General features: G+C 42.0%; 1 long non-coding RNA gene across 1 annotated transcript; it reads left to right on the forward strand.

The window, feature by feature from the left end:
* LOC139176849 (uncharacterized) lies at window positions 1-14,046 on the forward strand. Its single transcript, XR_011561327.1, has 3 exons — window positions 1-190; window positions 3,116-3,344; window positions 13,535-14,046. It is a non-coding gene; the product is annotated as an uncharacterized lncRNA (long non-coding RNA).
* Window positions 14,047-14,448: the final 402 nt, after the last annotated feature.

A 14,448-nucleotide genomic window follows, 5' to 3' on the forward strand; every position in this document is an offset into this window, starting at 1 on the left:
ACTTGTATCAGGGAAACTCAACACCAAGGGGCAGCAGAGAAACCAGACCAAGAAAACTCAATGATGGCAGACAAGAAAAAGAGTAATAATAACAGTAATAGCATAGACCCATTAACCACACACTAGATCCCTGACTTTATTCTAAGCACTTTAAATATTGATATGTTTAATCTTCACAACCACCTGTGAAGTAGGTATTTTTAAATTTTTATTTATTTAGATATTTATTTATTTAGGCTGCACTGGGTCTTCATTACTGTGAGTGAGTTTTCTCTAGTTGCAGTGAACAGGGGCTACTCTCTAGTCGCGGTGCTCAGGTTTCTCATTGCAGTGGCTTCTCTGTTGCAGAGAACTGGCTGTAGAGCACAGGCTCAGTAGTTGTGGCACACAGGCTTAGTTGTCCCTTGGCATGTTTAATCTTCTCAGTCCAAGGACTGACACCATGTCTCCTGCACTGGCAGGCTTCTCTGGTGGCTCAGATGGTAAAGAATCTGCCTGCCATGTGGGAGACCTGGGTTTGATCCTTGGGTTGGGGAGATCCACTGGAGAAGGGAATGACTACCCACTCCAGTATTCTTGCCTGGAGAATTCCATGGACAGAGGAGCCTGGCAGCCTACAGTCCATGGGGTTGCAAAGAGTCAGACAGGATTGAGTAACTTTCACTTTCACTTTGCATTGGCAGGTGGATTCTTAACCCCTGGACCCTCAGGGAAGTCCTAAAATAGGTATTGCTTTAGCTATTTTACAAATGAGAGGACTGAAGCACAGTCTGGAAATGAAAAATGCAGAGAGAGGATCAACAACAAGATACCACTAGGTCCCAAAGGCAAAGAACAACTGATTAACGGCTAACAATCTAAGATCTCAGCAGGAGAAAACTGATACCACTGTGCTTGGCATGTGAATGGTGCTCACGCTCTGTTGTCTGGTTTTCCCCTTAAGAACCTCACACCCCCCACCCCAGCCTTTGAGGAGGTTTGTTCAGGGGCTTTAAGCTCTCATCTGAAAGCCCACATGCCAGGGGCCTCTGTGAAATGAGAGCTGAGGGCAGCCCTCATCCTTCTCACTCCTCAACGTCCTCAGAAAGGTCAGGTTGACTCTTTCACCCAAAGGGCATGTACTCCCCAGCTCGGCATGAGTAAGTGAGTGAGTGAAAGTCAGTTAGTCATGTCCGACTCTTTGCAACCCCATGAACTATATAGTCCATGGAATTCTCCAGGCCAGAATACCAGAATGGTTAGCCTGTCCCTTCTCCAGGAATCTTCCTGATCTAGGAATCGAACCAGGGTCTCCTGCACTGCAGGCAGATTCTTTACCAACTAAGCTATCAGGGAAGCCCAGCTCAGGTTATATTCAATATCCCTTCCTATCCTTTTTAACCCAGGAAGGCCAAGCCTTTTTGTGTTTTTGAAGCCTCCTTTTAAGCACACACTCTTTAGTTTGGTTCTTAACAACACCACTGAAAGGTTGTTGCTGAACCAACAAAAGATGTCAATTCTTGGTCTCCAGAGGAGAAGAATTCAATCTGGGGCCAGAGACAAGGCTTGATCGCTCAGAGCTTTTGTGTAATAAAGTTTTATTAAAGTATAAAGGAGATATAGAAAGCTTCTGACATAGACATCAGAAGGGGGCAGAAAGTATACCCACCTGCTAGTTTTTAGCTGGATGTTATATAGTTACTGCTGCTGCTAAGTCTCTTCAGTCGTGTCTGACTCTGTGCGACCCCATAGATAACAGCCCACCAGGCTCCCCCATCCCTGCTAGCAGTCTGTTAATGAAAGAAAGGAATGTCTTAAAACTCAGAGAATGGCACCAGGCCCCTCATCCATAAGATGTATTTTGGGATACTCTTAGTATCAGATGAGTTATCCCGGGCCATAAAACAATTGACTTGAATCTTGTATAGAGGCAGGCTACCATAGAAATAGTTTTGTTTACATGGATTAGGGGAACAATGTCTGAGTATAACATACTGGTTTGTCAAGTCGGTTCTGAGACATTTGGCTGAACTGACTTGAAGACAGAGTCTGGGGTAAATACACAGTACATTAACATAGCTTAAGACAAACATCTCTGTAAGAGAAATGCATTGGTTAACTCAAGGTTTGAGAATAGTTAACTTCAGGTGGAACCAGGTGTCATTATGGCAACACAGTATTTTAAGAGAAACCTCTTTTTAAATGTGTATAGACAAGGAAAAAATATATCACTAGTTTGTTTCTTCCTGCCACTTAGAGAGAGAAAAAATGTCTGACACTTGCAGCCTATTTCCTCCATTTGGAGACCCCTGGCCTTCCTGCCTGTTATCCTCTCACCACCTTGCTTCCTAGAAAATCATAATGCCATCCAGACAGAATGTCGTGAGGTTGTCATTGACTTAACTCTGATCCTGTAGCTCAAAGGTCTGGGAAATCTTGCTGTTGAAGGCATTTTCCTCTAACTGCTCCATAAAGAGACAGCAGGATTAATAGTTGGCTGTAAAACGGGCAATTTGCAAGTTGTGGGATGTAGCGAGATGGTGCCAGAAGGTACTCAGGATCTTCCGCCAAGAGGGAGCAGGGATTTCTTGAGGTCCAAGTGACTCCTCCAAAGGCCATGTTGCTGAAGAAGTGCTGTTTGGAAGAAGCCCCAGGAGGGGCCCACTTCTGAGGCTGGCAGTGAGCAACACAGACTGGGCTCCCAGTGTTGAGTCAAATCTATCCACCAAAGGTTTATCAAGCACCTTCATGGTGTGCTGTTCTAGGCTCACAGATTAGCAAGGAGAAAAACAGACCAATGATCCTGCCTTCATGAAGCTTACATTTGAGAAGAGAAAGGCAGAAAAGCTAATAAAGTATATTGCACGACAGAGAAATACAAATACAGCCAAATAAAGTCAGAAGGGAGATAAGGATTTTTGTTGATGGGGATTGCATTTTAAATTAGGTAGCTTGGAAATACTTCCCTGAGAAGGTGACATTTGAATAACTTGGGGATAGAAATATAGAAAAACCAAATAATAAATATAATGATGATGATGACAATAACAATTACAATAATAATAAACACTTACATGTTACTTAGTAGGTACCCCTATTGTCCTAATACTTTACCTCATTGTTTCTTCATTTACAGATAAATAAACTAAGGAGCAAAGAATTAAGAAACTTGCCCAAGTTCACAAGGGCAGTAAAATGCAAAGACAGGCAACGACCCAGCAGTCTGGCCACAGTGTCCACTCTCTGAAGCTCAGTGGCCCTTTGTATTTCCTATAATATAGAAGGAAATGGATATATTTGCATGTCCAGAAAGAGAGACAAGACTCTTGAGTCCTGCCTTGGCTGCCCATAATCCCCATAATGTGGTAAGTCATTTACCGTCTCTTACTCCTTATCAAAACATCATTGACAATAACAGCACCTGCTTTTCAGGGCTGCTGTGAAGTTAAAATGAGCTATATATATACAGTTCTTGAAAGACTTCCTGGAACATGGTAAGTACTCCATAAAGAAGGTTAGTGTCTTGATGATGGTTGTTCCCTTTTAAATCATCAGTATGGTGTACGGGAAAATAAAGTCACCCTTGGTGGAGAGAAGTTCAGGAAACACTGACCTGTCATCTCTGGTAGCTGTTCAGAAGGGCCCACCTTCCAACACTTCTTACTTTTTCAGCCGATAAACAACGTGTCCAGGGAGAAGGGCTTTTTGTTCCCAATCATCAACAGAGATAAATGGGATGTGCAGACAGGAGAAAAGTGGAGAAGGAAATCCTGAAATTGCCCCTATGGGTCCCCTAGGAAGAAGCATGTGTCCTTGTAACAACATTCCATGGGTCCAAATGCTTGATATTAACAACAGCATTAATATACCCATGGTTATCTCTGTATAAGGAGTCATCCGAAGTTCTCTGGTTTTAAAGTTTTACAGAACCGTCCATCCTGTAGCCTCTACAGGCAGTAATTTGTTAAATGCCTGCACAAAGAAAATGCTAGCCTAAGATGAGGACAGGAACACGAAAGGAAAACCTAGAAAGTTTTATCTTTATTTTGGACACTCTAGGAACATGAGAGCATCTTATGTTTCCCAGGGAAATATACTTTATTTCACCTCTTCATCTACTAGTCTCTGCTTTTCTTAGCAGCAGTCTTTACAACAAACTTTCTTAACTGACAAACTCAAACTCCAATCAAACTCCAATCTAAAGGCCCATTAGAGGGAAGGAAAAGGGTCTGATGTATGGAACAGGGTCAGTGAGATTGCTCGGAATGATGAGGAAGAAGGAAGATCTCTTGGGTGTGTGAATGGGGCTCTTAGTGAACTCTTACCTCTGTTCTCTCCTTTACAAGTTCCAACTTCCATTCCTTGTGACTTTCAAACAACGGAATGTGTTACTTAAGCCAATTACGTGTCTCTTGTTTTTTGTCTCCCTCTTGGGCAAAATTCTGATTTAATTTCAACCCATAGGAAGTTTGGGCCCATCACATTTGAATGTGGTCATACAGATATGAGATGGCTCCACCCCAAATGTCTCCTGTATCTGCTGTTGTGGATGTGGACAGAAACGTTACCTGTTGGTGGCTCAGTTGGTAAAGAGTCTGCTTGCAATGCCAGAGACCCAAGTTCAAGCCCTGGGTCAGGAAGATCCCCTGGAGAGGGAAATGGCAACCCACTCCAGTATTCTTGCCTGGCCTGGTAGGCTACATCCATGGCGTTACAAACAGTCAGACATGACTGAGTGACTAAAGTATGTGCGCGCGTGAGTGCACACACACAGTCACACACACACACACACACACACACACACGGTCTCAAAAATAGCCCCCAGGCACCCATATGGATTTGGTAGCTGGAGTTCCGCCCTTAAAGCACTCATAAAATTCTCCTTTGGGGACTTTGGGACTATCCTCCAGTATCTGTGGGATTTTTATCTAGGTCAGTCCATCAGTATTCACACACATGTCAGGAATCATCAAAAGACAGAAATTCAGGCATTCAGGACATCTGGTTTACCGCCTCCCCTTGCCCCCCCCCCCCCCCCGCCCTTGCCCCCCAACTCAGTGGTCACACCTGCCCCACTTGGCTGTTTGCAGCCACAATAACTTCACATAGACCGGATGTCTTGCTGTGAGAGTTAAATATATTTGACCGAATCAATAGCGTTATTGTTCTGGGGCCAAAATATCTCTGGCTCATAACCTGGCTGTTGTTTCCCATATTAAGTGAGTGTGATGTGAATTTCTAGCCCTGCCTTGGTAAAATGCTCCCAGCCCTTTAAGAAGACGAAAGAAATAAGAACAACCCCTCTGAGCACTCCCTTGACATAACTTTTCATTTCACCGGTTACACCACAGCAGCAGAACAAATATTACAGGCTCGCGTAGAGTTCTATAATGAATCCAATAAATGGCAGGAGCCTCCTATCCTCAGCTGTTCTCATTTAGGATGTGTTTTTCTTCTCTAATATGTTTCGTCCCCAGTTCTTTGTGCCGTGAATCCACTACAGTAAAAACCTTTAAGAATCTGAAGTTCACTAGGAGCCATCCTCCACTTACAGCACAGAAATTGCTGGCTCTGGCACTCTCTGTGCTGTCGGTTTAATCTGAACATAAATACAGGTATTTGCGGCAGCAGTCACTAAAGGTAAAACTGTCAAACTGTCCAAACAAACTCAGAAACCCTGCCTGAGATATGTGTTCACTCTCCTCTCTTATATGGCTCCGCCTTTCCTTCAATTCAACCCAGAAGAGTGCAGGAGTAGAGTTGCTCCCCTTCTGCTTGGGATGAGTGGGGACAACCACCTTCTACCACAGCCTATTCTAGAATCAAAACCCAGACCATTAGGGGACTTGATTCTAGCCCCAAATCATCAAAACATGGGACTTCCATTGCCTTAACACAGCTGCTCATTGGCAGTGAAAACTGACTCCTGAAATAAAGAGGAAAATTCAAGTGTGACAGTTCAGTTCAGTTCAGTTGCTCAGTCGTGTCTGACTTTCTGCGACCCCATGGACTGCAGCACGCCAGGCCTCCCTGTCCATCACCAATTCCCGGAGTTTACTCAAACTCATGTCCATTGAGTCAGTGATGCCATCCAACCATCTCATCCTCTGCCATCCCCTTTTCCTCCTGCCTTCAATCTTTCCCAGCATCAGAGTCTTTTCCAATGAGTCAGTTCTTCGCATCACGAGGCCAAAGTATTGGAGCTTCAGCTTCAGCATCAGCCCTTCTAATGAATATTCAGGACTGATTTCCTTTAGGACTGACTGCTTTGATCTTCTTGCAGTCCAAGGGACTCTCAATAGTCTTCTCCAACACCACAGTTCAAAAGCTTCATTCTTCAGTGCTCAGCTTTCTTTATGGTCCAACTCTCACATCCATGCATGACTACTGGAAAAACCATAGCTTTGACTAGACGGACCTTTGTTGGCAAAGTAATGTCTCTGCTTTTTAATATGCTGTCTAGGTGACAACCAGTTTCCAAATTTCAGATTCTTTTCCATTATATTTTATTATGGGATATTGAATTTAGTTCCCTGTAGTATACAGTAGGACCCTGTTGTTTATCTATTTTATATATAGTAGTTTGTATCTGCTAATCCCAAACTCTTAATTTATTCCTTCCAACCCTCTTCCCCCTTTGGTACCCACAAGTCTGTTTCCTATGTCAGTGAGTCTGTTTGTTTTGTAAGTAAGTTAGTTTGTATCACATTTTTAGATTCTACATATAAGTGATATTATGTGATATTTGTCTTTATCTGACACTCCAATTTGCATGATAATCTCTAGATCCATCCAAGTTGCTGCAAATGGCAGTATTACTTTTTTCATGGCTATGTAATATTTCAAATGGCAACCCACTCCAGTATTGTTTCCTGGAGAAGCCCATGGACAGAGGATACTGGTGGGTTACAGTCCATGGGGCCACAAAGAGTCAGATATGACGGAGCAACTAACACAACACAACAATATTTATATATATTCTGTATGTACATGTATATCTGACATCCTCTATCTGTTTAACTGTTGATGGACATTTAGGTTGTTTCCATGTCTTAGCTATTGTAAATAGTGCTGTTATGAACATTGGGGTGTGTATATCTTTTTAAACTAGAGTTTTCTCCAGACATATGCCTAGGAGTGGGATTGTTGGATCATATGGTAGCTCTATTTTTAGCTTTTTAAGGAACCTCTATACTATTTTCCATAGCGTTTGCACCAATTTACATTCCTATCAACACGGTAGGAGGATTCCCTTTCTCCACAGTCTCTCCTGCATTTATGATTTGTATGCTGCCTGTGATGTATCTCATTTATAATCATCCTCTTCTTACAATGACTGACAGTGATTTTCCATCTGTAGGGTAGATGCCATTTCTTAATTATCTCTATTTAAGTTAAATAAGGTGTTTCAAGATAATTTTAAGTAAATAACATTGATACTGTCGTATGTTGTATTATATGATTATACTACAGTAAATAAGGCAAAAGTCAACACTGTGACATAAAATGCTGAAAATTAGTTAAATCTGTAAAAAGAAGACCAAAGGATGCATATAACAAAAAAGAAACATTTTCACAGATATCAAGAGCAACCTAGTGGTTCTAGTGGAGAGAGGGAAGGGGAGGGCAAGATGGGGTATGAAGTATGGGGTTTGGGGTATGGGATGAAGAGGTACAAATTATTATATAGAAAACAGATAAGCAGTAAGGAGTCATTGTACAGCACAGGGAAATAGAGCCATTATTTCATAATGATTTTAAGTCAAATATATTCTATAAAAATACAGAATCAAAAAATAAAGAAAATGACAGAATCCACAAACTTGTGTGCATTTCATAATTAATGAAACCACAGTTTATGAAAGTCGTGGTGAGTAATAATGCAAGAGGTCATACCCTCTGAAGCCTTCTGTTCTGACCTAAATATTTCATATTCCTTAGTACTGTAAAAATACATTGATTCTACTCACTATATATTAAGCAGGATTTTGTAAAGTGCTGGGACTCCCCTGGGTGGTGCCCAGTGTGATTTTAAGTGACCACCCCGTCAAGACAGAACTTTAGAACTGAGAATCACATAGTGAGAAATTGTATTCCCTCTTCAATTCTCTTTCAATCCTTTCTATTAAAGCAAAGGAAAAAAATCATTTTGAAGGCAGAAATCGTTAACAACTCTAACATTTGCCAATACCCGTTTTTAACCTAGAGAGACCTGGCCTTAAGCCCAGAGCCTTTGCAAGAACCAGAATCGAACTAGAAGTCTGTTTGTAGCAGTTAAATTTTTTATCATTGCAGTTATCAAAGTCCCAACCTACAGCACTCATATAACAGATTTTTTTTTATTCTTCTCTGGAGCATCTTTCTGCAAGGGGGTGACTCCAGGGTTCTTCAGCTCCTAGAAGCTGGAAGGTATCAGATATGTCAGGCTGGGTCTCTGCATTTCTATTAGTGTTTCCAGAGCAGCTGGAAATGGGTGACTCCAAACATCAAACCCTCAGGCATTAGCTTCCTATACATGAAACGTGGGTAAAGTGACCCTTTCCCTCACCCCAGGAAAGCCTTTCTCCTGGAAAGACTGGTTTATCTGGGAGTTTTCCCCCTACCTCTGAGCCCCTTTCTGTCTATAAGGCCAGGAGTGCATCACATGCCCAATTCTGCTCCGGACACAGGACAAAGGGGATGGGGTCACCATGGCTTAGACCAGCCATGATCTGCCCAGAGGACCAAGGGAGGGGCAAGACCTCATCCCAGCAGGACCCAGGTGTATATGAAGGATACATGGGTTTACCTCACTGCCCACTCTCCTGTCTCAGGCAGGAATGCTCTGAATACACCCCCTCTGAGAGCAGAGAACCTCTCCTGTCCTCAGAAGCCTCCTGGGCACCATTCTATGGATTTGAGGCTCTGTCTTAAGTATGAAACTTGCAGCCAAGCTTAAGCTGCTCCCCAAGATAAAACACAGGCTCATCTCTGTATCAGGATGGCTGGAGCACAGTTTATGACTCTAGGATGGACAACTTCGTTGTTACCCTTTTACTGATCTCAAGCCTAAGATTTCACATGAAAGAGGAGAGGATGTTTTTCTGAAGGAACTAACTGGAACCAGTTAGGTTGAGCAGACTGAAAGCAGGATTCTCTCCTTAATGGGTTCTCGCATCTCTTCCAAAGAAAATTTCATTAAGGATTCAGTTCAGCTAAAACTCTTCAGTGCTAACTGAGGGGAATTTCAGATTATGTTAAAGTCTGAATTATGAAATTTTGAAAAGAAATGTGATTTTGTTGTCAAATACAGTAGCTAAGATAATTCTAATAAGGCTTATCAACATTGGAAAACAATGAATAATGGTAATAAATTCTCATTATCCTTTTGGATCAGTAAAAATGAGGGTCTGTTTTCATCTTTCTTCACATGATTATCTGCCCTTTGATATTGCAATATTCCTACTCGTTACACTTGTTGGTGCTATTAATGTGGATTTGCTTACCAAACGTTTTGTTAATGAACTTATAACATGGCCCTGCTAATCTTCATGAGTTTTACATTGGAGATTCTTTAATTTATAGGCTAATAGCATCCTAAGCAACAACTGTATTTTAAGAGAAATGTAGCCAGCTTGCAGACTGCCATTACTAAGCTCCAGCTATGCCCTGGCTTTATGTCAAGACCTTTGGTCATCATAACAATCATGAGGCCAGACATGCTGTGACCCCACTTCACAGACAGGGCCTAAAAGGGCTTTGATAGGGGCTTCAATAAAGCTTTTCCTTACTTAAAGAAAAGAAAATGAAACTTGCCATCTTCCTGTCTTTGAATATAAACAAGTGAAGATGGACAAAACCTGAAACTGCCCAGCTTTAAGTTTTTTGGTGTATTAAATAATAACCATTTTGTTTAAAACATTCTGGTTGAATATTCTGTTACTGTTCAAAAGCAACATCAGAAGAGTCACAAAGTAGCTGAGCTTCTAAGTGTGAAATTCCAAAATCTTTGAGGTAGATGAAGATAGACAAAGGTTGGATATAACCTTTCCTGAGACCCTAAAAATGCAAAAGGTAAAACACTGCCTATGCACATTAAGCATGAAATTGTCTAGCATGAAACTGACCCTAGCACAATAGTCCTGTCTTTCTCAGAGCGGTTTCCAAATGTTATCACCTGCCTGTGTGAGTGTGAGTGCTGCTCTGTGCTCTCATGGAACATGTGAACATGGACAGCCACCTTGGATGCATTGATTCACATTTCAGAACTCTGACCTGGATGTATGGAGTGCATAGTTTCAATGAAGCAAGACTGCCAGATAAAGACAAAACTACCACGTGTGGAACTGAATGGGTGCAGGAATCTACCTGACTTCTTTCTAGCTCATGTATTAGGTGCAATCAGCCTATACTATCAATTGTCAGAAGTTCATATAGAAAATATACACATGAACACAAATAAATGGGAAGATATCTATATTCAAGTTTTAGAGGAGTTAATATTGTTTAAATGTCTATACTACCCAAAATCATTTATAGACTCAATGCATTCCCTACCAAGATTCCAATGGCATTTTTCACAAAAATAAAATAAAAAACAATTCTACAATATGTACAGAACCACCATAAAATCCCCCATCCAAAGCAATATTGAGAGAGAACATAGCCAGAGACACCATCCTTCCTGATTTCAAACTATATTACAAAGCTATAATAATGAAAATAATATGGCACTGGCATAAAAGCAGACATATAGGCCAATGGAACAGAACTGAGAGCCTAGAAATAAACCCACACATATAAGATCAACTAATATTTAACTTAATATTCAATAGGCAAAGAATATTGCCTTCAGTAGTGTTGGGGAAAACTGGTTATTCACATGCAAAAGAATGAAAGTGGACCCCTCTTTTATATTATTCATGAAAATTAACTCAGAATAGATTAAGGACTCAACTATAAGGTCTGAAAGTGTAAGATTCCTAAAAGCCCACACAGGGAGAAACCTCTTTGATTTTTTTCAAGTCTGACACTAAAAGCAACAAAAGCAGAAGTAAGTAAATAGGATACATCAAACTAAAAAGACTTTGCCTAGAAAAGAAATGATCAACAAAATGAAAACTTAAGGAATGGAAGAAAATATTTGCAAATCATGTGTCTGATAAAGTGTTAACATCCAAAAAACATAAGGAAATCATAGAACTCAATATAGCCCCAAAATCTGAAAATCTGATTAAAAAATGAATAGACATTTTTCCAAAGACAACATATGAATGGCCAAAAAGCACATGAAAAGGGGCTCAAAATCACTGACCATCAGTTCAGTTCAGTCGCTCAGTCGTGTCCAACTCTTTGCGACCCCATGAATCGCATCGCGCCAGGCCTCCCTGTCCATCACCAACTCCTGGAGTTCACTCAGACTCAACGTCCATCGAGTCAGTGATGCCATCCAGCCATCTCATCCTCTGTCGTCCCCTTCTCCTCCTGCCCCCAATCCCTCCCAGCATCAGAGTCTTTTCCAAAGAGTCAGGGAAATGCAAATCAAAACCAAAATGACACACCACCTCACCTCTGTTAAATGGTTATCATCAAAAAGACAACAGATGAACGCTAGTGAGGATGTGGAGAAAAGGGAGCCCTCAGACACTGTTGCTGGGGATGCAAACTAGTGCAGCCACTGCTAGAAAAACAGCACGGAAGCTCCTCAAAAATTAAAAATAGAACGACCATAGGATCCAGCAATCCCACTTCTGGGTATTTACCCAGAGGAAATAAAATCACTATCTTGTAGAGATGTCTGCACCTGAAAATTCACTGCAGTACTATTAATAATAAGCAAGACATGGAAACAACCTGCTGCTGCTGCTCAGTCGCTTCAGTCGTGTCCAACTCTGTGCGACCCCATAGACGGCAACCCACCAGGCTCCCCCGTCCCTGGGATTCTCCAGGCAAGAACACTGGAGTGGGTTGCCATTTCCTTCTCCAATGCATGAAAGTGAGAAGTGAAAGTGAAGCCGCTCAGTCGTGTCCGACTCTTAGCGACCCCACGGACTGCACCCTACCAGGCTCCTGCGTCCATGGGATTCTCCAGACAAGAGTACTGGAGTGGGTTGCCATTGCCTTCTCCAGGAAACAACCTAAGTGTCCACTAATAGATGGAGGGATAATGGAAATGTGGTATGTATATAAAATGGAATGTTATTCAACCGTAAAAAAAGAAAGGACTCATCATTTGCAACAATGTGAATGCATCTGGAGGGTATTACACTAAGTGAAATAAGATAAAGACAAACACTGCACGCTCTGACTTATATATGAAATCGAAAAAAGCTGAACTCAAAGAAACAGGGTAGATTCAGGACTCCCAGGGGCTGAGATGGTGGTGGGGATGAGGTGATGTTAGTCAAAGAGTACAAATTTCCAATTAAAATCATGGAAATCTAACATTCAGCAGGCAGTTAGCATTAGCAAGATTGTATCATATACTTGAAAATTGCTCCAAGAGTAAGTTTTAAACGTTCTTGCCATAACAATACGGAGAAGGCAATGGCACCCCACTTGCCAGGAAAATTGCCAGGAAAATCCCATGGATGGAGGAGCCTGGAAGGCTGCAGTCCATGGGGTCGCTGAGGGTCGGACACGACTGAGCGACTTCACTTTCACTTTTCACTTTGATGCATTGGAGAAGGAAATGGCAACCCGCTCCAGTGTTCTTGCCTGGAGAATCTTAGGGACGGGGGAGCCTGGTGGGCTGCCGTCTATGGGGTCACACAGAGTCAGACACGACTGAAGTGACTTAGCAGCAGTAGCAGCAGCAGCCATAACAATAACAAAATGGCAATTATGTGACCCAGAGGGATGTGTTAAGTTGACTGTGGTGATCATTTCACAATGTATCAGATCAGATCAGATCAGTTGCTTAGTCATGTCCGACTCTTCGCGACCCCATGAATTGCAATGTATACACATATCAATTATCCTACTGTACACCTTAAACTTACATAATGTTATCTGAGAATTATATCTCAATAGAGCCAGAGGGAAGAATAAAGAAAATATGCACACGAAGCTTCCTTCCATCTGCCTGGTAAATGGATCTGTTAAAATAAATATCCAGCCCCCGTTAGCTAACCTATAAATACAAAATATTTTTCACAGTTCAGAAATATCCGTCCTTTCTCAGATCCCAGGCTGACATCAATCCTATCTAGACATTTTGTGTGACAGGATGCCCTCCCCTCCAGCTGAGTCTTACTGCATCCACCGAGGGCTAATACACCCGTCAGAATGTCATCTGTCTTAGTTTTACTGCCTGATAAAATTCAAGATTTTATTAAAAAATTGCTCCATGACAGATTGAGAGGACATAATTTAGGGAGATTAAATAGTCTAGGTTTTAGATGCCTGGAAGTGTTTACATCAGCGAGCCATATCAAAATAGTTGGGAAATGATGCATGGTCCACCCCAGGCCATTTCTCAGCTGAACAGCAGAGAGTCAGCCCCATTATGTCCCAAATGTGTGTGTTTCCTCCAATAATGAGGAATTAAAAATAACTTTCTCACTTCTTCCTCTAGGGGATGATCAGCCAGCCGACTGCCATCAGGCAACCCACAGGAGGAAAGCTCGCTGGTTATTGTTAAAAAAAAAAGAGAGAGAATAAAATAAATAACCATGTGCACATTATTCAAATGAAATTTTAATCAATTCAGAGCCTGTTCCCAGACTTTCTGAGACTGCTCATGATAACGAACTCTCTGGGCTCTTCTTCCTCCTGCTTGCCGTATTATGCTAAGTGGACTGCATCAACAACGCTGATGGGAGGAAAATTTCTTACTGCTGGACTGTGGTTTGGAGGATCTGTTGGAATATCTTAATTCCCCTCTTCCAGCCTCAGTATCTCCCTGCCTCTTTGTTGGGGGTGAAATGGATGGGTTTTTCATATGCTTTCTGAGCTGCACAGGAAGTGTCTCAACTCAAGGGAGTCTGGGGTTTTCTTTCATTTGCATCTTTGAAGACAATCCCAGCTCCAACCAAAGCACAAACAGCACTGAAATGATGCTGAATCATTATTGCCCTTGTCTCCACAGCCTGACAGCCTCATTCTCCCTTTAGTATCACTTTGGGATTAGTGGAGCGATCAGGAATGACCCGAGTGTCTGAGGACTTGTGTTCTGACAAGGGGGCTCCCATCAACCCAAGGGCAGTTTGGGTAAGTCACACATGCTTGGTCTCCCTACTCACAAAGTAAAGGTCAACTCCAATCTGACCTTATCCAAGGGCCTCAAAGAGTCACATAAGGTGAATGAGTGAGGCACATTTCTATTTTTAATTGGAAGATAATTGATTTACAATGCTGTGTTTATTTCTGCCATACAACAGCGTAAATCAGCCATAAGTGTACATATATCTCCTTTCTCTTGAGCCTCCCTCCCCCCCTCTCATCCCATCCCTCTAGATCATCACAGAGCCCCAGGTTGAGCTCCCTGTG

Source organism: Bos indicus, chromosome 17 (assembly GCF_029378745.1).
Source record: "Bos indicus isolate NIAB-ARS_2022 breed Sahiwal x Tharparkar chromosome 17, NIAB-ARS_B.indTharparkar_mat_pri_1.0, whole genome shotgun sequence".
NCBI lineage: Eukaryota > Metazoa > Chordata > Mammalia > Artiodactyla > Bovidae > Bos > Bos indicus.